Genomic DNA, 25,484 nt, shown 5'->3' on the forward strand with positions numbered 1-25,484 from the left:
AGTTTTTAAGAAAAATCTCTAAAGGCATTAATACAAGCTAGAGAGAAAAGCAATAAATAAATGATCTGGTTTTGAATGTACATTCCTCAAATAGAACTAAATTATACCAAAAAAATTTTCTAATAAAAATGGATCATTTCTTACTACAGACTTTCTCTAATAAAAAGAACCGAGTTGTATTTTCTTATAGTAAAACATATATTTACATTTGACATAAATCAATTACTTTTCTAATGCATTTTATTTTATTTCCACTCTAATCTCTCTCTCCCTCTTTCTCTATCACATGTGTAAACTTTCTCTTTCTCAAACTTGCTCTCACACACAATAGCACTTACAATAAATCAGAACTGAAGTTTTTCAAATTCATTGATACATCAGGAAGGAAAATATAAAGTGACTTTCCCAAATTTTATTTTGCTTACCGTAGTGGCCACAAGAAAGAGAGAAAGATAGAATGAGAGAGAGAGAGAGAAAGGAATGAAAGTAGGTAACAAAACTGTATAGAATGGTTATACTGTCCAGTTGCCTCAATTATCAGAAAGCTATTTTTAAATCACTGAAAACCTGACAAAAACATTTTAAAGTGAGCAATATGTCATGCAAAATATATAGAGAAAATTATTTATTCACAAGAAAATACCTAACAGTGTAACTCTTAATGTGTTTTCTTGTTTTCTATTGAGGCCAGGTTTGAGCAAGATGTACGATTTCTTGTCAAAATGAAAATGGAAAAGATAAAGTTCAATAAATATATAAATAAATAAATAATGTGGAAATATTTTGCAAGTATTTTCTACCATTCTGGAGACATTTTTAAATGTTGTTAGCACAAAGAAAATCATGCGGGGTAAAAATTTACTGCATTCCGTTAAAATTTAAAATGTACACACCCCAGGACGCAACAATTCCACCTGTTTGTGGCTGGCTTAAAAACTAATATATTCAGGCAAATTATATTATCTTTAAGCCCCCAAGCCTTTTGAGGATCACTTAAAAATGCCAGGGTGAGAACTTTACAAGTGTTTTTCTGTAATTTGTAGGGAGATGCCTGACACTAAGAAAGCTAGATTGCTATCCTTAATTACTTCCAATCTCAGCATTTGTAGAGATAAAGGAGCCCCAAGTTTTTCCTTTAGATCCCCACTGGGACCTCTATGAGGGAGCACAAATGTGGAATCATCTTGGATCTTGCCTACGAGAACTGCCTAAGGAGTGACCTCAGCAGACAGAGATGGAGGTAGGCAACTAAATGCCAAGACTACTGGAGGACTACAAAAAGTGACTCGAAATGCAGATGCCTCATATTAAGTCAAGAGAACTGAAAGTGAGGGATCCAGATAGTAGCCTTTAAAATGCCCAGGAACATGTCCCAGGAAGGCAAGAGTCACATTTAACTATCTGCCATGTTCAGAGAGCTCTAACTACACACCAAACAAGAATTACCTAATCTCCTTCTCCCTCTTACACAGTATTTGACAAATGGCTCTGTCTGAATTTGCCACTAGTCAGTGGGGAAGAAGATGAGCTTGGCAATCTTAAATTTATATTAAGAAAGTAAAGATATCCTGCTTTATTTCCAATGTAGCTTCAGCCTGAACCAATCCCACACAGTTAAGACAAGATGATTTAAAGCTAAACATTGCAAAATTTTCACTGTCACCTAGGACTAAATATGCAATTTTCAAAACTGAGATTTTACTTTTATGACTCCCAGTGAACAAAGGATATTTTATTGCTTAAAAATGACCAGATCTATCTTAGGCTTGTCTAAATTTTTAACAATCTGCAGGAGGTATTTACTCCAAAGAATAAAGTTTAAGAAAATGAGAAGAAAAAAGTAAGGCTATGTTTGGATTACAATCCACATACAGTCGACCCTTGTACAATCTGAGAGTTAGGGTTGCTGACTTCCCACACAGTCGAAAATCCACATATAACTGTTAACTCCTCAAAACTTATTACTAATAGCCTACTGCTGACCAGAAGCCTTAGTGATAATATAAAGGGTTGATAAACACATTTTTATGTTACATGTATTATACACTGTATTCTTACAATAGAGTAAGATAAATAAAAATGTTATTAAAAATCATAAGGAAGGAAAAATGTTTATTATTTATTATGTGGAACTGAACTATTGTAAAGGTTTTCATCCTCATCTTCACATTGAGAAGGCTGAAGAGGAGGAGAAAGGGGAGGGCTTGGTTTGCTGTCAGATGTGGCAGAGTTGGAAGAGGTGGAAGAGGCAGAGGATATGGAAGGGGAGGCAGGAGGTGCAGGCATACCTAGTGTCACTTTATGGAAACACATTGTAATTTCTGTCTGACATTTTTGGTTTTTCATTTCTATAAAAATGTTTCTATATGGTATTAGTTATTTTCTAATGTTTGCTTTAGTTTCGACACCCCGTCATGAAAGAACTCAAAAGCAGTCTTGAATAATCAGAACCCTTCCGCCAGAGTGTCTAACATCAATTTGTTTTCTGGCACTGTTCCTTCTGTCTTCTTCATAGTCTGGCACTGGCTTAGAAGCGCTCATCTCCAGCAAGTTTTCATCCATTAATTCCTCTGGTGCAGTGTCTATTAGCACTTGAGTTTCTCCAACATTCATATTTCAAAACCCTCATCCTTCACTTTTATTTTTGCCATGTCCACAATCCCTTTGATGATTTCCTCGACTGGCTCTGTTGTAAATCCTGTGAAGTTATGCGCAACACCTGGACACAGTTCTCTTCAGCAGGAATTTATTGTTTCAGGCTTAATGGCTTTCGTGGTTTTTTTTTTTTCTTATGACAACACTGGCATCTTCAATGGTGTAATTCTTCCATACTTTCATGATTTTCATCAGGTTCTCTCTACCAGAGTTCTTTTCCACAGTACTGACAAGTCTTTCCATAGATACCCTGTGTAATGGCCTTAAAGGTCCTTATATCCCCCTAATTTAGAGATTGAATTAGAGACATCATGTTTGCGGGCAAGTAGACTATTTTGACACCTTCAATTTTGAACTCACAGGGTTCTACACGGGCAGGAGCATCATCCAATATCAAAAGAACTTTAAAAGGTAGTCCTTTATTGGCAAAGAATCAATGGAACCAATCCAGAAAGAGTTCTCGTTGCCCAAATAACTAAAACACTGGCAGCTAATGTTTATCTTTTCCCTTCAAGACTTAAGGGTTAGCAGCTTTACAGATAAAGGCAGCCATGATCATAAACCCAACTGCATTTTCACAGAACAGTAGTTAGCCTACCCCTTCCTGCCTTAAATCCTTGTGCTCACTTCTTTTCCTTACTAATAAATGACCTTGGTGGCTGTTTTTCAGAATAGGGTACTTTTGTTTGTATTCAAAACCTGTTCAGGCAGATATCATCCTTTCTCCTCAATTATTTCTTTAATGTCATATGGAAACTCATGTGCTATATCTTGGTCAACAGAAGCTGCGTCTCCTGTGTCCTTGACATTTCCAAGGCACACTTCTTTCTAAAATTATCAAACTATCCTTGGCTGCATTAAATACTCCAGCTTTAGATTCTTCACTTCCTTTTTACTTTATTTTGGAATGACTCTGCTTTTTCTCAAAGAAAAGTTATGCTTTTCTTATAGCACTCCTGCACCTACGTAAAAGCTGCATTTTCAATACAACATAAAAAGGCATTTCACAAAGAGTGCAAGGTTTTTATGTTTGCTGACATAGCTGCAGCAATGGCTTAACAAATTTCCTTGTCTTTCTTTGCAATGATCCTTACCCTGAATTCATTTATCTCGAAATGGTGGGCAGCCACAGCTGCAGATTTCAATCTACAGTGCATAACAAGAAAGCATCACTAATGGCCCTTTGTATTGGCCCCACGATATTATGAAGAGTTTATGGTATTACATTAAACTGGATAAAAATGTTCACTCTGAGGTGATGAACAACATAAGAGGCTTTTAGAGCATGCAGAAAACACTTGAGCTTACTGCAGTAGTAATGGGAGGTGGCTACAAATTTATTACAGTAGTACAGTATACACTACAGTTAATTGTATGCAATTGTGATTGAATACTGAATCTTTAAATTTGTTTACATTTATCTTGACTGCAAATGATGCCATGTATAGTCTGTAAGTGTTTGGGTGCATACGTTTTGATAATGTTTAACTTTTTATAATAGATTTGTGCATATTTTATGGTAGTCAATGATAAAATACACTATTATAGTATCTACAAATATTTTATGCATTCATGACATACCTAAATTTAAAATTGATTTTGATATTTCTAGGATACGTATTTTATGTCCAAGTTTTTCCAAATTGTCCCAAATCTCCAAAAATTTTTCTGGTATGTTTAGTGAAAAAACTCCAGGTAGAATTGGAGCCACACAGTTAAAACCCATGTTATTCAAAGGTCAACTGTATGTTTGTTTAATGCATTATTGACATACACTAACAAGAGTGATCAAATCAAGTTGCCCCATGATAGAAACAAAGGACATAATTTATATTTTAAAATGTATATGTATATATGACAGCCATAGATACATTACATAGGCATATACATTATGAATCCATATTAACCTGTCAAGAGAGGCCACACCTGGAGAGAGTTAAAGAGATTTGGATCAGGTGGACAAAGGAGACTTGTAGCTGTATACAGTACTATTTTAACAAGGAAAATGTATTGATATAATTTTGTGTATTTAACAGTTCACTTAAAAATTGTCAAATGCCCTTGGAAAAACTCCTAAAATTTTAGTATTTCTAATCCTAATTATTACTATAATGATACATGTAGGAGGTCTTAAAGAGTGGTTGTTAAAACATCAGTAATTACTTTTGTGAATTTTCTAATGCTTTGTACTTAACTACTGACCATTCTGTAGCCTTCTCTGAATCAAAGCTCTGTTGACATTTTTCCTCTACCATTAAAACATTTCCTATTCTTATCTTTTAAGTAACAATGAGTTGATATGTTACATTCTAATTAATTTGATATTCAAGAGAAAGGCTTGCTCATCTTCATTTTTATTAATCAATCTAATTTTTTTAAAAGTTAAAATACCTGAATAATTTACCTTAGTAAGAAAAAAAGTATCAAGCCAGTATACAGTCATATTACGTATAAAGGAAAGATGATCTATTAAATAATTTTTATACTATCAGTTGATATAGCTTGTAAAACTCATTTTCTCAGATCTAATTGATAAATTAACAAACTTTCACAGGCAATAAAAGATCAGAATCTATTAATATTTTCAGTTATCTTGGCATTATTTTTATCAATTCATAATATCCAATTACTAGACTATAAATTTACCTGGAAAATTACACCAGTATGAGCCATCTCAGGTATTATGTTTTTATATAACATCAAGAAGACAAAGTGCCATACAATTTAAACCTTCTTCCTGTAAAATAGTTACACATTGATAAACAATATTAACAATTTTTAATGCAAATGACAAGGACATTTGTACACATGCATGTTATGTAGCATACACAAACAATTTTTAAAAGAGTTTTTAGTAGACTATAAAGATGGATAGCCTTACATGAAGGTTACTTGGGAAGAGTAACATTCAAAATCTATTTATGTTTAGACTTTATGTGGTTTCTATAATTTCACACATCAGATTAAATTTCACACAACATTATAAATCAAATTTTTAACATGCTCCTTCCAAAATGACAACACACAACTGTATGTTTGTTTAATGCATTATTGACATACACTAACAAGAGATCTCATGAGACTCATTCATTATCACCAGAACAGCACAGGAAAGACCCATCCCCATAATTCAATCACCTCCCACTGGGTTCCTCCCACAACACGTGGGAATTGTGGGAGTTAAAATTCAAGATAAGATATGGGTGGGGACACAGCCAAACCATATCTATATGTGTGTATATACATAGGCATATATACATATATGTATCATGTATATGCATAGAAAGAGGAAATAGATATGCATATATATGTATTATTTTTGTAACAAATTTTGAGAAACACTGATATAGATGAGTAATGATAGTGATAGGATTTCTCTTGTTTTTTTCCTATTATAGAGAGTACTTTGCAGGTTAATTCATGTTGCTTGTGTAGTTATTGAATGTAAAATTTATTCTAAGGTTTCAATCTTTAGTTGTAAGAAACAGTGATGCTGGGACAGAACGATTTTACAAACATGGGCTATGGCCTGTTTAATCTATACATATATATAAGGTTTTCCAATTTATTGTTTATGTGAACTCCAAGTAACCTAACATCTCTGATTTGGTGCTAAGGCCATTTGTATCTAAGAGCATTAAATCTAAGAAGCTTATATAAAATAAATACAAAATTACACCAAATTTTGACTCTTTGTTATGTAAATCATTGCCATCATTATGATGGCTAGATTGGTTATGGTTCAGGCTTTACTAGATTTTCTTTTTTTTTTATTGACTTGTACCAAGTGGTCACATTAATGATTTCTTCACATTTTTCTTCAACTACTTGACATTGAAAAATAAGAAAACTAAGTAATTGCATAATTAACTCATTCTGAAACTCTTTTTGCATTGGAGAAAATTAGTATCATTTTTACTCTGTTGTAAATATTAATTACAATTTCCTTATTTTTTGTTTTTAATTTATTTACTATGTACTTGTTTTGTATTTACTATCAACATCTTATTACTATTATTTTAAAATCTGAAACTGAAGACAAGGTAATTTCAAAGTTTTTAGAAAATAATTACTAATATGGATAATATCTATCAGAATTTTTATGTTTCAAATACTATATTCTCTATAGTATACATATACTTTTTAAATTTATTGTGAAGAAATCAGCACTGGTAAATGGTTATTAATTTTTATAATTTCACCTTAATGTATTTATAACATATTAATAAAAATTTCCATTATTTCTTTGAATATGAATATTATCCTTTGTGTATAAATTATATAGTTCTTATTCTAATTAAAAGTCAGAATTTCTCTCTTTTGTTTCTAAATTAACTCATCACCTCATATTAATTGATTTTTAACACTATGTTGGAGACAGGTGATACAATTACTCACCACACTGTCATGCAGGAACGAAAGTTATTGAATTGTGAACTCAATTGTAGAACTCAGAACTGATAGATGTTTTCAAACATCAGAATGAAAAAGGATATTTATTGAGGAAAAAGACTAAGGCTATGATTATTGCTTTAATCACTACACAAAAGAAACATTTGGAAGGATGAGACAAAGAAAGGCCAGTTTTTATGCCATTGGCTCTCAATCTCTGTAATGGCAATTGAATTTTTCTGTCTTTGCCATTTCATGGTCTTATTATGTTTTACATTTGTGTGTGTGTGTGTGTGTACACACAACTGACAAATATGTCAAAATATTAGAGTAAATTTATTTTAAATAAATCATACCTTGAATCTAATTCTATTAAATGATACCTTGAATCTAATTTCTGGAGGAAAGGATAATTTTTACTAAGTAAGACAGCATCTCCAATGGAACTGTTTTAATTCTTCTAACAACAAACTTAAATTTTATATATATATAATATAATATATAATATAAATTATATATATAATTATATATAATTTTATATAAATTATACATAAAATTATTTATATATAATTTATATTTTATTTTATATATATCATATTCTGCTTCATACTGGGGCAGGAGAATAGAGTCTGCAGGCAGGGAACATAAGGCGGATTCATGCTGACTTCTTGGAACTAAATCAAATGAAAACACTTCAGCTATGACAGGAAATATCCTCTCCATTTACATAGGACATACACTGAGTACATGACTTTGCAACTTTACTTAATCTTCTTCATTTACATAGGGCATACACCAAATAACCAATGGAAACCTCTAGAGGCTATTTAAACCCCAGAAATTATGTAACAGGGCCCTTGAGCCCCTGTGCTCCAGCCGCTCCCACACTGTGGAGTGTACTTTCGTTTTCAATAAATCTCTGCTTTTGTTGCTTCATTCTTTTCTTGCTTTGTTTGTGTGTTTTGTCTAATTCTTTTTATAAGACATGAAGAACCTGGACACCCTCCACCAGTAACAATACCCTTGATTTTCCCTGCAGTCTCCTCAGTTGCATTGTTATACTCATTCTAAAAGTAATAGCCATTTTATGTGGTTCTATGATTTCCACTTCCATTCCCCAGTGTGGAGAGCATGTTAAACATACAAAAGTTCAAATAATTATTGGATTGAATTGGAAGACCTGATCTATTTATATTCTAAGCATATGAGGAAACCATGGGAAGCCAGTAGATCAACATTCATAATGCTTTACCTCAGTGGTCAGCAAAACTACAGCCTACAGGCCAAAGGCTAATAGCTGCTGTTTTTTATTTTCACTAGCTTGAAAACTAAGAGTGTTTTTAAATGTTTCGATGCTTGAAAACTTTAAAGAGAAGAATGACCTTTTGTAACATATAAATATGATATGGAATTCCAATTTCATTGTACATAAAGTTTACTGAACACACCATGCCAATCCCTTTACAGAGTGTCTCTAGCTACTTTGGAGCTACAGTGGCAGAGTTGAACATTTGCAACAGAGTCTAGAACCAAAATAAAAATTCTTACTATCTGGTCTTTCCAGAAAATGTTTTCCATCACTGCTTTCCATTTTCTTATGAAAATGTAAATTTTTATCTCATTTGAGATTCACAACATTCCTATAGAGTATGTGGTATTCACCTCTAGCACGTTGCAAATAACAAGATCTACACTCTGTATTGTGTAAATTAAAAAAACTAAAGCTTTGATTTTAAGTGATGTTGTCAGGATTTTTTATACAACTTCTTGACTTCAGACTCAATAACTTCTCACTACAATTGTGTCTTCTTCCATCAAATAATCTCAGAGAATTCCTACTTTATTTTATAAAAGTTCTGTGAACCCTACATCCTCTAGGTAACTTCAGTTTCAGAGAATTATGAGCCAATGTGCAACTTCACTAATACAAGCTAATAACATCTACATGACTCAAAATTATTCTACATTAGGTATTCTTTGAAAGGGGATAAACAGGGGGCAACCCAAAGACTTCACTGACAATTCTGCTATGGTAAAGGAGACGTTCAGTAGTGACATAACTAAGGTCCAGAAGGGCCCCACCTGTCAGTTAATGACTTTCAAGTTGAGATATTCTTTCTAACCCCACTTCCTGACTTGCCACTCATGTGGTTGTAGGTCTTGGAGCAGTGGAACAGGGCTAAAAGTAACAGGGCCTTCTAAGAAGGACAGCAAAACAAAGAGCCTATCTTAAACTTTGTTTAAAAATCAAACACTGTGATTTTCTAATAATAATATACTTGCTATAACACTTCAGATTTCTCTATTAATTTTCACTTTGTGACTCTCTAATTATTTCTTCCCAATCACTTCACACTTGATGTGTCATCTTTAAAAAATATTTTTAAAAGACTCACTTTAGTAAAAGTGATAGACTTGAGTCAACTGTACATCTGTAATATAGGGAAAAACAATAGACACAGACAGCAAAATAGCAGAATAAGCCCACTATCCAATCATATCTTGAATCTAATTTCTGGAGGATAGGATCATTTTTACTAAGAAAGACAGCATCTTCATGGAAACTTTTAAAATTGTTCTCACAACAAACTTAACAAAACTTAACAAATAATAAAGATAAAAGTTTTCAATTGCAAGAACCAAAGCCACTGTTGCTTGAAGGAGGGGCTATTAGTCAAGAGAGGTTCCTAGGGTGAGTAAAAGGGAAAAGAAAGATGGTCTATAAGAGGTATAAATTCTTGGCGTACATAAAACATAACTGAGAAACAGGATTCTGGTTTACAATGATAAAACCAAATAAAAAATGATCTTCTCTACTATATAATAGTGCAAGGCTAATTGGTAAAAAGAATGTACAGCTAAGAAGAGATAGTAGTGGGAAGAAAGAGTAAAACCACAAAATACAAAAAAGTTTAAGACAATTAAATGGGTCACTACATTCTCTTTCACTTATAACTACTCAGATGAATAAAGAAGGAACAAAATATTGGTTAATTATTGAGTCAATCTATTTAATAAAATATTATTTAGTCAATTATGGTAGTAGGAAGAAAGTAAAACCACAAAATACAAAAAAAAATTTAAGACAATTAAATGGGTCATTACATTCTCTTGCATTTATAACTATTCAGATGAATAAAGAAGGAACAAAATATCATTTAGTCAATTATCGAGAAAAATACCTGATTTTATGTTCTAAGGCATTTTGTAAGTTTAATGAAATGATTATGCAAGATATAGGCCTTGGAAATGAATATAGCTAGACATTAATTGATTCATATATAGACTAGTTAGACTAGTTACCTAATTAACTAGGAACAAACAATAAGTTAGGGTAGTAAATAGTAAAATTTCACAAGGGTCTCTGTATGAGTGAAATTGCTCCTTTAGGATCTACCTTTTTAACTAGGGAACTAAAATATGAATCAGTTTTTTGTCTTTAAACATCATCCCAGCTAATGTTCTTCCCAAACCAATGTTTGTTTAAGTTGCCAAATTTGTTATTTATTTCGATAGTTAAAATGTGATTAATTCATGTGCCAATTAAGAATCCATAGAGAACTCTTTCAAAAACTATTATTTTTAAATTAAGATAGTTTTTGCTTTATTTGTGAAACTACACATCATGGCGATTTATTTTCTCAGGTTTTAAATTTCCTGTGTTCATTTCTACTCTTTACGTTTGACATCTTCACCTTAAACAGTATAGTTTGTTGTCAAACCCAGTGTCAATAGCTATATGTCTAATCAGGTTTTTAGTTGAAAGCAATAGACCCAATTTTGAACAATTCGAAGAGTAAAGAAATACACCAAGAATTATTCTGTCTGATGACCAAAAACACCCTGGGTTATAAGAGTCAGGCTTGAGGGCTCTATAGCCAGGGAAAAGGAAGAGTTACTCCAGCTAATGCTACACTGCACTGTACCCACTACATTCAGATACAGAGCTCATGCTAGTGAGGCTGTTTAGTGAATGCCAGCTTGCCTGCTGCTACCGCTCCCTCCCAAGATGTAGTCTCATAACAATGTGAGTGACTGGCTGTATCATGTGTTTATAATCTAGATGAAAGATAAATTAGGGAGGGAAGATTCTGACTCCTTTAGAAAATTAAACCTCAGAAGAGTATTCAAATGAAGTTGGGCAGCCAAAAATTATTCAAACATTAAAAGGACAGTCAATAACTAGGACAAATTACTTATTTATCTCAGTTGTTCAATTTCTTTGACAAAATACATTTCAGCTAATTTATTTATTTGTAAAACAGTAATTATGTGTGTGATGTTTTCAGCTTTATTCTAGGTGGGACAGAGTTCTTGCTCTGAGAATTTAACAATTTAGTAGACACAAAAAATAAATTAGGAAGATATTAAAATATTATTCTCAGTAGAGCCATATACTCTGCAATGGTTTACAGAGGAAGAAGACATTGTTTCTGATGTGTGGAAGGATTTAAAGTAAATTAGGAAACTTTTATAGCAAGTAATATTGAAAAAGAATGGAAGTAGAAGTGAGTTCTGTGAGAAAACATTTTAAATGGTCCATTTTCAAGGCATGATCAATCTAAGTACCGGCAGCCAGCCTGCAAATGTAACAAACCGCATGGCCCACGCACCTTGGAAGGTCACAGTAAGCAAACAGAATGTAGAGGAGGGGTCAGCCCATAAAAGAGAAGAAAGTTTCATTATTGGGAAATTGAAACTTAAGCGGGGAAGCGGATGGGTTAATAACCTTATAAGGAGGATAATGAAACTTAGTGTCGTCCGGGAAGGTTATAACCCCATAGTACTCAACCAGTGAGGAACTAGGGGAGGGACTTGCGCACTGGAGATAAATTACCTGTTGTGACTGTCCCAGGTGTGTCATCCCAGACACCTGATGTTACAAGGCCATTATAAAAAGTCTCATTTTCACTGTTCTTCGTGCCTCTAAGTCCATTCTTTGGGTTTGAACGGGTGAGTGTGTTTCTCACAACCTGAGGGCCCGTTCGGGATCTCCGTGCCTACGTGGAGTGGGACTCTGGCTGAGAGAAGAGACATGTCCCACCCGATTTTCGTGCCCCACTCTGTCTGGGTGTCCTGGTGTGTCCGGAATTGGTGGGTTCTTCGTCTCACTGACTTCAAGAATGAAGCCGCGGACCCTCGCCGTGAGTGTTACAGTTCTAAAGACGGCGTGTCCGGAGTTTGTTCCTTCTGATGTTCGGATGTGTTTGGAGTTTCTTCCTTCTGGTGGGTTCGTGGTCTCGCTGGCTCAGGAGTGAAGCTGCAGACCTTTGCAGTGAGTGTTACAGCTCATAAAAGCAGTGTGGACCCATAGAGTGAGCAGTAGCAAGATTTATTGCAAAGAGCGAAAGAACAAAGCTTCCACAGTGTGGAAGGGGACCCGAGCGGATTGCCACTGCTGGCTCAGGCAGCCTGCTTTTATTCTCTTATCTGGCCTCACCCACGTCCTGCTGATTGGTAGAGCCTAGTGGTCTGTTTTGACAGGGCGCCGATTGGTGCGTTTACCATCCCTGAGCTAGACATAAAAGTTCTCCATGTCCCCATCAGATCAGTTAGATACTGATCTGGACACAAAGGTTCTCCAAGGCCCCACCAGAGCAGCCAGACACAAGAGTGTGGATTGATGCATCCACAAACCTCGAGCTAGACACAGGGTGCTGATTGGTGTGTTTGCAATCCCTGAGCTAGACATAAAGGTTCTCCACATCTCCACCAGACTCAGGAGCCCAGCTGGCTTCACCCAGTGGATCCCGCACAGGGGCTGCAGGTGGAGCTGCCTGCCAGTCCCACGCGGTGCGCTCGCACTCCTCAGCCCTTGGGTGGTCGATGGGACTGGACGCCGTCGAGCAGGGGGTGGCGCTCCTCAGGGAGGCTCGGGCAGCACTGGAGCCCATGGAGAGGGTGGGAGGCTCAGGCATGGCAGGCTGCAGGTCCTGAGCCCTGCCCCGTGGGAAGGCAGCTAAGGCCCGGTGAGAAATCGAGTGCAGCGCCGGTGGGCTGGCACTGCTGGGGGACCCAGTATACCCTCTGCAGCCGCTGGCCTGGGTGCTAAGCCCCTCATTGCCCGGGGCCGGCAAGGCCGGCCGGCTGCTCTGAGTGAGCGGCCCGCCAGGCCCACGCCCACCCGGAAGTCCAGCCTGCCCGCAAGCGCCGCGCACAGCCCCGGTTTCCGCTGGCGTCTCTCCGTCCACACCTCCCTGCGAGCTGAGGGAGCTGGCTCCCGCCTTGGCCAGCCCAGAAAGGGGCTCCTACAGTGCAGCGGTGGGCTGAAGGGCTCCTCAAGTGCCACGAAAGTGGGAGCCCAGGCAGAGGAGACGCCGAGAGCGAGTGAGGGCTGTGAGGACTGCCAGCATGCTGTCACCTCTCGCTGGCTCCCCACAGAAGCCATAGATGAACCCGAGACTTATTCAGGAGACTGTAGAGGTGACACAGGGAGAAAAGCAGGCACTGCGGCAACCAGGCAACCTCGTGCACCAGCCAAGGTAGGAAAATTGGACTATAAGTACCGCTTTGGTGGTTGGGTATTTTCGGAGGTCCTCAGGGTGTGCAAAAAACCTCCAGTAAGGGGGATTGGGTACACAGGAAAAAACTCACACACAGAGACTGGCTGAAAATGGGAGACAAGAATTCCAGGCCTAGGGGACAAAGGAAAGAGGGAGCCAAAGGGACTCCTTCTGACATTCCCCCGGATAGTCCTTTGGGGAAAATGTTGCAGGTTTGGAAGAACAACCGTCGAAACAGGGACAAGGAAAAGCAAAAGAGGCTAAAGTACTGCAGTTTATCTCACCCAAAGACCCCATTCATAAGCCTTCAGTTTTTTGGTCTAAGTTTGGCTCAGATGAGGACTGAGTGTGCCAAGCTTTAATTCTCTATGTGCATAATAAAACTCCATCCTCACAAGAGCGGATACATTATGCTCTCTGCCGGATCTAGGAATTAGCCCCCATGTTCTCCTTGAAAGGGAGAAAGAGAAAAACTAAGAAAGGAGATTGGAAACAGAAAAGGGAGGAAATGGCAAATATAGACGGCCAGAGAGAGAAAGAGTTAAGCTGCTGACCCTGAAAGCAAGGAGAGAGCTGGCTGTGCAGCTGGAGGCATGGGGCAGCAGGAGCCACAGAGCCAAAGCAGACAGCCAAGATAAAAGAGGACAGTGTGAGAGAGCCAAAACTGTCTGTCTTGCAGACAGACAGAGATAGAAGAAGAAAATGAGCGAGAGACTGGAAAAGACAGAAGTCAAATAGAGACACAGAAGGTGAGACTGGGGAGAAAAAGAAAGAAATGGCATAAATTATCATGCAGGCAAGAATAATCAGGATCTCTTCATAAAACAGCAAACACTTGGATATTAAAGTAGATGTAACATATAATAAATAAGCATTAAATAACATGATTTATTTATATTACATAATAATTATATTTCATGATTGTTTTCCTATAAGAACTTGTTTTATTAATTATGCATTGGTGCATCATTCTTTTACACAAAAGTTTGCATTGTGCATTATTTACTTTGTTAGCTGCTTCATAATTTGTTACTAATATATTTTTTAACTTTTAACTTCTATTTAATTACACCTAACTTATTACATGCTTAAGTCAAAATTTCTGATGCTTATTCCCAATTACATAAAGGCTATGTTCTCAAAACTTATTTGTTTATTTATGAGACAGGATCTCCCTGTGTTGCCCAGGCTGGAGTGCAGTGGCACCATCTCAGCTCACTGCAACCTCTGCCTCCTGGGCTCAAGCGAACTTCTCACTTTAGCCTCACAAGTAGCTGGGACTACAAGCTCACTCCACCACACCTGGCTAATTTTTGTATGTTTTGTAGAGAGGGGGTTTCGCCATGTTTCCCAGGCTGGTCTCGAACTCCTGACCTCAAATGATCCTCCCGCCTCTGCCTCCCAGAGTACTGGGATTACAGACGTGAGCCAGCATGCCTGGCCATATGTTCTCAAAATTTTAAATGAATAATATTCAGTCTTCTGTCCTGGTAAGATAACAATTAAGTTGACTTGCTGTGGATTTTCATTACCAACAAACTTTCAAAACTCTGTTTTAGGAAGTAAATTATAAAGAACACTATACATAATTGTGGAAGGTGAGAGAGAGCTGAAATCTGGCCTTCATTTCACTCTTTGACATCAGACTGATTCTTCTATGGGATCTGTTAGAACAAATGTTGGCCTTTAAAACCATTACATTTTGAACATTGAGACAGAAGCTTTGCATTTCTATCTGATATATTGACGATGCTATAGCACAATAGTTGACAGATAGTTGGATATTCTCGATTAAGGAAAGGGGATTTTTGTGACACACTTTTGAAGACATCTGAAGAAACCCGAAAAGTAACCTCCAGCAATTGCGCATGGAACAGAATATCGAGACAGCTAACATGTCAGGCTGGGATACTGCTTTGGACCATACCTTAGCAAATGTATAATATGCATAAAGACCCTAATGATTTTTTTCTTAGACTCCGTATATTCAGAAGTTAGAGCCATCTGCTAGATCCAGGGGCTAGAGTGCAATGGCGTGATCTCAGCTCACTGCAACCTCTGCCTCCAGGATTCAAGCGATTCTCTTGCCTCAGCCTCCCGGGTAGCTGGGATTACAGTCACCTGCCACCACACCCTGCTAATTTTTTTGTATTTTTAGTAGAGATGGGGTTTCATTATATTGGCCAGGCTAGTCTGGAACTACTGACCTCATGATCTGCCTCAGCCTCCCAAAGTGCTGGGATTACAGGTGTGAGCCACCGCACCTGCCCAAATGAAAAAAGTTTTGTAAACAGAAAGAAAACAGATTTGCCCTACTTTCAGATGAATAAAAATCTTTTATTGATTTTAGCACTTTATAGAAATAATTAATGGTTATTTACAAAAAAGTAAGAGAATAAGAAAAGGCAGAAAAACCATGGAAGATTACTTGGATTCTCACAATTTATGGAAAAGTATTGTGAAATCTTGCTGTACACTTTGTTTCCACTAATATGTAGTTATACACATAGTTAATATGGAATTATTAGTTATATACTTTTAAAATCTTTTTTTCATATATATAGGGCTACATACCTAAGGGCTTACATACATCTTCACTGGCTCCAGGATGTTGCCTTTAAACTTTTGACAAAGCTAAAACAAAATTTAGACACATAAAATAACGTTAAAGACATTCATAAACCTCTTCTGCGCTTCCTTGAGTTTTCTTAACAATACATTAGTATATAATATAGTGTCAGCTTGACTGGATTTGGCTTGTTAAGTATTCTCAAAAAACATTTCAAAGGCTTATCTACAGTGAACTTGCTGTTGACTTTACTTTGATATTAACTGTAATTTTTTGTCTCCCAGGTAGCTGAATCAATCATTTGTACTTAAAACTTTTACTACTTTCATGTTTGAAAGCACCATTACTACTTTAATAATTTACTACTTTAATAATTTTATACTTTCGAATGCAGTAATGTAAATTCTAAACACATTTGGAAACTGTAGAATTATTTTAATTTTAAATTTATCAAAAATGCTTTATAATATAAATAAAATATTTGGCAAGCAATTCATACATTTAAGGAACAAGTAGTCTATTTGGAAGAGATAAACTAAATTGCTATGTTCACGTTATATTTTGGATTTAGAAATTTTAAGGAATATCAAGATCTCCAAAAATAACAAAAATTAATTATACATAAAATGTATGACTGCAAAGGTAAGTTGCATATATTGTTTAAATAACTTTAAAAATTTTTTTCTCTAACTGAAAACAAGGAGTCAGAAAGCACTTGTTCAAAAATAGTAAATTGTGCATGATACCAAGTCAGTTTTTTAAATGTATTTTTAAAATTTTAGTTGATGTGTAATAATTGTATATATTTATGGGATACAGACTGATATTTTGATACCCATATATAATGTGTAATGATCAATTGGGGAAATTAATGATCAAAAAAATGATCATTTCTTTGTCATGTGAACATTCAAAATTCTCTCTTCCAGCTTTTTGAGAATAGACAATAAATTGCATGTGACCATAGTCACCCTACAGTGCTGCAGAAAACTAGAACTCATTCCCCCTATCTAACTGTAATGTATCTATTACAACCTCTCCCCAGCCTCTGTTTTCTACCTCTCCTTCCCAGACTTTTATACCCACAATTCTACTCTTTACTTTTCTGACCTCAAATTTTATCAACTCAGTTTTTAATGACAAATCATCACCTCTCCCATATCTCCTAAGTAGACATACTCCTCTTAAAGTGACATGAATTGAATATATCGTCAAGAAAACAAAAGCATGTGAATAAAGTCACTTAAAACCACCTTCAATGTGTTAAATAGTAATTAAAGCCCACTTTCTCAAATCCTTATGGGTTGGAAAAGAAATTAGCTGCCCCAAATTAAAATCTGTGTATTTCACCTTTTATTATGAAATATAACACATTCACGAAACAGTAAGATAATGTATATGTATGGCTTAAATAACTAGAAACAAACATGCAGATCAAAAAGAACATTGTCAGTACTCACACCCACTATTGCTCCTTCCTGGTCACAAACCACCTACCCCCTGCCAGAAGTAAGTGTCCTGAGTTTTACATCAATCACTTGTTTGTCTTAAAATACTGTCACTTAAATATGCACTGTGAACCTCATATTTACATGTAAGGTTGTGTGTGTGTATATATATATATATATATATGTGTGTGTGTGTATATACACATAAGGTTATGTGTATATGTATATATATATAAGGTGTTTTATATATATGAGGTTTTATATGTATATATATATACATATATATACACATAATTAAGAGATATGGAAAAGGTGGTAATGTGTCATTAAAAACTGACTTGATAAAATTTGAGCTCAGAAGAGTAGTGATAAGAATTGTGGGTATAAGAGGCTGGGAAGGGGAGGTAGAAAACAAAATGAGGAGAGGTTGGTTAAGAGGTACAACATTACAGTTAAATAGGAGGAATGAGTTCTGATTTTCTGTAGCATGGTAGAGTGAACATGGTCACCTATAATTTATTGTATATTCTCAAATATACAATAAATTATATGTAAGGTTAAATATACATATGGTTTTATATATATATATATACATACACATATACACACAAAAGATAAATATATCTCCTCTCATTGCATGAGGATTTTTTTGTATTTTTATTATTTTGCCTATTACTTATAATTCAATGATAACTGAGTTAAAATATTAATTAATTATTAATTAATTCTCTAAAACTTTCCCAGTTGTTCAAGTTGTTCTATAAAAGTTGGATTCACAAATTAAATAAATATTTCCAATAGAATTCCTTGCTCCCATATCCACCTAGGGCTTTGAAAAGCTTTATTTTTTTCTTGTTAAAGGATGGCTTATATACCTTTAATTAGAGCACCATTTTATCCCATTTATTTACTTATTATATATTTTTATTACTTTATTGCATTAGAAAAGTTCAAATTAAAACTACCATATAATATAGTTACACATATATTAGGATGGCTGTAATAAAAAATTGACAATATCAAGTTTTTGGTGGGGAAGTAGAGAAATTGGAACCCTCAGACATTGGTGGAGGGAATGTAAAATCATGTAGCACTTTGGAACATAATTCAGTAGGCTTAAAACTTAGATGATGGGTTGATAGGTGCAGCAAACCACCATGGCACGTGTATACCTGTGTAATAAACCTGCACCTTCTGCACATATATCCCAGAATGTAAAGTAAAATAAAAAAAAATACATTTGACAGATGACTCAGTAATTTCACTCCCAGATATTTGCCCAGAGAACTGAAAATTCTCACACACGCACACACACACATCCCTCCTTAAAATGTTTTAGTAGCTTTGCTGTTCATTAACAAAAGTGGAAAACAATCACAAGATTCTTCTACAGGTAAATAAACTATGTTAAATATATAAAATGGAATACTATTCAGCAATAAAAAGGAACAGACTACTACTGTTATGATATATGTGCTATTTGGTACTTATGTTGTGGAACACATTAACCTCAAAAATGTCAGGCTAAATAGAAGAAGCCAGATATAAATTGTCTTGTATGGGATAAAATTTCAAGTTCTGCCTTTATCTCCTTGATTCTCCTAAGTCCTCAGAGGCCTAATGGTAAGTCTCCTGCTCTTGCTGGATATGTCCCCATTCAAAGGGAAAGGGTCCCTATACAGCTAGTCCCTGTATCAGCCAGACCAACTACACTCCACCTAGTCCTCAACCTAACAGTTTCAATTCCTTACAGCCAAAAAATTAGTCAAACAAATTAGTCACACCTTCCATGGGAATCAGGAACATCTTACCCACCTGTTACTAGAAAGCCTAACTCCCAGTGCCCCTACTGATTTACTGTGCTCCAGAGTGCATCTCTGCGTGGCCTAGTGCCCCTCGTCTTTAGGCTGTGAGTATATGTAACTAATAACCTGCAGTAGATCTCATCTGTGCGGTATCAGGTTGTGTGTGTTCAGCTATTTTATACTATTTGGGGTGAGGGACTCCTGCTTCACCAACCAAATTAGTAGTGGAGGTGATCAGAACACAAATGATCCCAGTTGTTGCCAGGGACTGGGAAATTGAAGGAAGCATTGATTGGTAACATGTACAAAGAAACTCTTTGGGTGACAGGGTGACAGAAATGTTTTATAACAGGATTGTGTAATAGCTTACAACTCTATAAATTTACGAAATATTTAATTACAAACATTCACAATGGTGTATCTTATGGAATGAAAATTTACCTCAATCAACTGTTATACAAAAAATAACTAAATAAAAGAGAGAAAAGGTACAGGAATAACTGGTAGAAAGTAAGCAGAAAAACTGAAGTATTTTTAGTTTCATGTAGTTAAAAATAAATTATATTTTACATATACATCTAAAATAAAACTTATTTTTCAACTTATTTTATAACAATATATTTAACAATATTTATACTATAAAATAAAATATATACATAAATATATATCTTATAAAATAAAATATATACATTAATAAAGGAAAATATACATAATATATTTATAAAGAAAATAAATAAAAAAGAAAGAAAATATACATAATATATACTTTATGAAAGAAAATATATACATAAAATATACTTATGAAAAATTATATACTTTGTTATTTATGAATAAAATACGTACATACTTGAAAAAAAAGATAAAAACATAAATTTTGAATAAAAAAAATACATAAAATATATTTATGTAAAAAATATACATAAAATTATTTATGACTAAAATAATACATAATATATATTTAATAAAAAAATATTAAAATATACTTTTATGAATTTACATAATATTTTTTTTTTTTTTGAACAGAGTCTCATCTGCGCAATCTCGGCTCACTGCAAGCTCCGCCTCCCGGGTTCACGCCATTCTTCTGCCTCAGCCTCTCCGAGTAGCTGGGACTACAGGCGCCTGCCACCACGCCCGGCTAATTTTTTTGTATTTTTAGTAGAGACGAGGTTTCACCATGGTCTCGATCTCCTGACCTCGTGATCCGCCCGCCTCGGCCTCCCAAAGTGCTGGGATTACAAGCGTGGCCACGGCGCCCGGCTACATAAATATATATCTTATAAAATAAAATATATACATATATATATCTTATAAAATCAAATATATACATAAATATATATCTTATAAAATAAAATATATACATAAAAGATTCTACTTTTAATTTATTGTATAAAACATTATATATACATATATATATATATATATAGTTTTTGGTGAGGAAGTAGGTAAATTGAAACCCTCAAGCATTGGCGGAGGGAATGTAAAATCATATAGACACTTTGGAACATAAGTTGGTAGATTCTTAACAAGTAAGATATAAACTTGACCCAGTAATATCACTCTCAGATATTTGCCAAGAGAATTGAAAACTTATGTGCACACGTGCACAGACACACACACACACACAGACATGCCTCCTTAAAAATGTTTTAGTAGCTTTGTTCTTTATCAACAAAAGCTGAAAACAACCAGAGTGTGTGTGTGTGTGTGTATACACACACACGTATACACTTTTTGTTTATGTTAGTCTAGATCATCTGAGAAACATCACTGAGAGAAAACTAAGAGGGAACAGAAGAGCGGGGAGACCCATAAAAACCACGATGGCAATCTGATCCTTCATGAAAGAAAGAGAAAAGACAAAAAGCAAGACAGGAAGAAGGATAGTTAGGTGGAAGTGTTTTAAGCTGCAGTGCATTTCTAAGGAAAGTACAGCAAGTTCAGCAAGTTCAATTAATTCTAACAGAGGAATCCCACATCTCCCAGGAAGTGGTATACCTTAGTATCCTAACCACACTCGGTCATCAAATAGTAGCAGCATGTGGAAAGAGAAATACAGCAATGGATTTTAGAGTGCAGCAGTCAAGACCCTCTGTCAATTATTCTCCCTTGCATCAAAGAGGCACAGCCTCACTGCTATCACAAGGGTCCATTTCCATTTTAACTGAAAGAGAGCTTTCATTAACCTAGGAAGTCAGATTGGCTTTCCTACGCTATTCTGAAATATGTCTGTTGGCCCAATGACATGGTAACTTGAATGGAAAAGTTGACTAGGAACTCCGTGTACATGGCCCGGATTTGTTTCGCTGGAAGGATTTTAATTAGCATGAACAAATGAGATGTCACCTGAATAGGTAGAGCTATACTGGTTTGTGTTCTGTCCACTATCTTTGTTGCCAAATTCCCTGGAAAAGTTTATAGAAGGAATAGATATTTTTTAAACCTGTGTGAAAGAAGAGAGGAAATTACATGAAAGCTTTGTTCTCTAACTTTTTATGAATCAGACTTTCTTTCCCAAATATATTCTAAGGGGGTGATACTTAATTTGCGGCATATTTTAAATTATTTCATGAAATATCTTATCCAAGTAAAAGTTCAACTATTATAATGCAAACAATTTGGAAGAATACTTTGTGTATAAAAGTCAGAAAATATTTTGTCATTTATTTAAATGTTAATTGCCTTCTTTTTAAAGATAATATCATTCAAATTTACTATTGACACATGTTCAAACAAATATTCTGCAGAAATATAATTGAGATGTTTTTCTAAGAAAAACTACCATGATTAAACACTTCTGTAATTTTATTTGAAATACATATTTATATTTTTAGTCCAGATATATTTTTATAAGCATTTCATTTAAAAATCTATATACTACTGTTAGGGAATTAACAATAATTGGAGTATGTATACATTTTTCAGAGAATTGAAAAGAATTAAAAATATCGTATTTTTAAATTGAAATATTTGATTATTATTTCTGTTTCAAAACACTGTATGCCTATGTGTTAGAGTATTTATTAACATGAATAAAGAGAAAATCAGGCAGTTAATGACTAGAGGTTATTATTCAAATTAAAAAAAAAGAATTTTATATGTTATCCAGGATTCAATTTAACTGGCTAAATGCGAACTTTAACTTAAAAACATATCACTGCATCTTCTGTCTGTCTCTCTCTTTCCATACAAAGAGAAAGAAAAAGTTTATTTTATGAAAGAAAATCACTAGTTTATTTTTGTGGGAAAGTAAAAAGTTGTTTTGTTGTTAAGAATCTCAGCTCTGGATTCAAACTACTGCTTGGGTTGAAGCTTATCTCATTCATGTGAACTCTTGAACTCTTGAGAAGTTTACCTAACCTATGTGAACCTCGTTTTCCAAAACTGTAAGTGAAGATCATAATGAAATCCACAATATAGATTTGTTGAGGGGATTAAATAGAATCTTTGTTAAGGAAGGATAGTTCTGAGAACACTGCTAGAATTTAGAAAATATTAGCTTTCATTATTATTGTAACACTTTTTGATATAGTTTTTTAAAAACCAGAGTGCCTTTATATTGTATTATATGTTAATGTAAAACTTATATATGTTATATGTGAATATAATAGACAAGCTAAATTAATAGATTTAAAAATGAATAAAATCACTAGCAGAGCTGAATGATTTGAACAGTACACATATGGTCTCCCTGATTCATTCCATTTATTTTAGTATTAGACCATTCTTTAGAATAGATAATATAGTAGTAGACAAATAACATGAAGGCAGTCGGGTAGAGCATTCGTTAAGTTAATAACGATTTACCTCATTTTGTGTAGAAGCAGAATTCATAGGTGTTTTAATCTAATAAACTTTCACACTGGCTTCCATTATACTATTACAGACATCAAATGTATTCCCACAGAAAAAAGTGAATTGACTCCAATAAATCATAAAACTCATATTTCACATGGCTGCAAACCTTCCGAAATCATGTTTAACATAGATAGACTTCTAGGTACCATCTTTGCAGCAATTTCATGAAAATTGACAGTGAGGAAAAACTGCAGCTATTGGATAATTTTTCTTCGAACTTTGCTCTAAGAACACATTGCCTGAAGAGGCTTTTGTTTTCCCAGTAGGGCTTCAAGAGCAAAGTCAATTAAATATCTATTTTTTATTTTTAATCTATATATATTTATATTTTTAAAAGTATTAAATATATATTTAAATATATTTTTACATATATTTTTATTTTATATACATTTATATATTTAAATATATAAATTTATATGTATTTAATATGTATTTATTTTTATTTATAATATATATTTAAATATATAAATATATTAATATATATTTAAATATATTTATAAATGTAAATAAATAATATAGATATATATAATTATATAATATATGTATTTATTAAATATATATAAAATACATAATACTGACAATTTTCCATGAGAAATTTTATGTTGAAACATTTAACAATCTATTAGGTGATTATAGATATGAGTAAATGATATTAATGACAACAATGCCAACAGGGGTGGGAGGGAGGAATTGGAAATAACCTGCTATAATGTTCCTACATTACAAAGGAAACATTATAGTGTGATTTGAAGCTGTATGTGGATTAGTTCAAAATGTATCTTTCAATCTCCAGAGCAACAACTAGAACAAATAAAAACATAAATTAAACTTACATAAGAGGGGGAATAAAATGGATTTATATAATGCTCAATTAAAACCACAGAACACAAAAGAGAGGAAATAAATAGTAAGTGTGGTAAATAGAAAGTAGTTATGGACATATTAGATATTATCACAACTAAATCAATAACTGCCTTAGGTGTGGATGGTCAAATAAACCAAATTAAAGAGAATTTGAGAGTTAAAGAAAAACAAAATACCTCACTTTAGGTTGACTACAATAAACCATCTTTAAATATAAAGATTCTGGTTAAAAATAAAGGGATGGTGGCTTGTTTGTGAATAACGCTTTTGTAAAAACAGAAAAATTATGAAGAAAAATATACCATGATAACCCTAATCAGAAATCTGAGGTGGCTATTTTAAACCGACAGTAAGTACACATTAGAACAAAGAAAATTATCAGGGAGTAAAGGCCAGTACACCACATCGCATAATGATAACAGGATCAATTCTCAGATAGCTACGTTTCTAGAACAGAGCATCAATATATATTTGGAAATGGCCAGAATTGCAGAGAGAAACATACAAACCAGTATCACAGTTAGAAACTTCAACACCTCACTTTCAGTAATTATTTATTTATTTATTTATTTTAGGTTCAAAGTTGCATGTGCAGGTTTGTTATATAGGTAAATTGCGTGCCATGGGAGTTTGGTGTACAGATAGTTTCATCACCCAGGTAATAAGCATGGTACCTGATAGGTTGTTTACTGATCCTCTTCTCTCCTCCTGCCCTCCACTCTCCACATGTATCCATCTGTACTCAATGTTTAGCTAACACTTATAAGTGAGAGCATGTGGAAATAAGTTTCCTGTTCCTGCATTAGTTTCCTTAGAATAATGGCCTCCAGCACTGTCCATGTTGCTGCAAAGGACATGATCTCATTCTTTTTATGGTTGCATAGTATTCCTTGGTGTGCATGCACCACATTTTAAAAATCCATAGAGATAGAGTTGGCCTGAAAATAAATATCAACAAAGTTTATCTAATTAACTTTTACATAATATTTTTTTAAAAAAACAGAATAATACACACTTTCTTCCAGATTACATGAAACATTCACTGAAATACAGCAAATTCTGGGTTATAAAACACACCTTAATAAATTAATAAGAATAGAAATCTTAAAAGTATATTTTTAAACACAATGAAATTTAACTAGAGATAAATAAAAGAAAGAAAATTCTCAAATATTTGAAGATTATACAACATACTTGTAAATAATATATGGGTGGGAAAAAATGCCTCCAGGAAATTTTTTTTTGACACACTAAATTTCTTTACACAAAAACTATGCAATTATTATAATAAACAATACATTGTGGTTTCAACATGTTGAAATGTGTCAGAGAAATCATTTATTGAACACAAATTTGAAACTATTGTCAATATCTATGGGAAAATTGAGAT

The 25,484-nt window shown here is 34.3% G+C and overlaps 1 long non-coding RNA gene across 1 annotated transcript in view; it reads left to right on the plus strand.

The window, feature by feature from the left end:
* The first annotated feature begins 13,285 nt into the window (after positions 1-13,285).
* The window catches only part of LOC131383777 (uncharacterized), a 235,146-nt gene continuing 222,947 nt past the window's right edge, over positions 13,286-25,484 (plus strand). The window contains exon 1 of the long non-coding RNA XR_009214042.1: positions 13,286-13,529. This is a non-coding gene — a long non-coding RNA (uncharacterized LOC131383777). The remainder of the gene's footprint in view (positions 13,530-25,484) is intronic.

Source organism: Hylobates moloch, unplaced genomic scaffold (genome assembly GCF_009828535.3).
Source record: "Hylobates moloch isolate HMO894 unplaced genomic scaffold, HMol_V3 SCAFFOLD_6, whole genome shotgun sequence".
In the NCBI taxonomy this organism is placed as follows: domain Eukaryota; kingdom Metazoa; phylum Chordata; class Mammalia; order Primates; family Hylobatidae; genus Hylobates; species Hylobates moloch.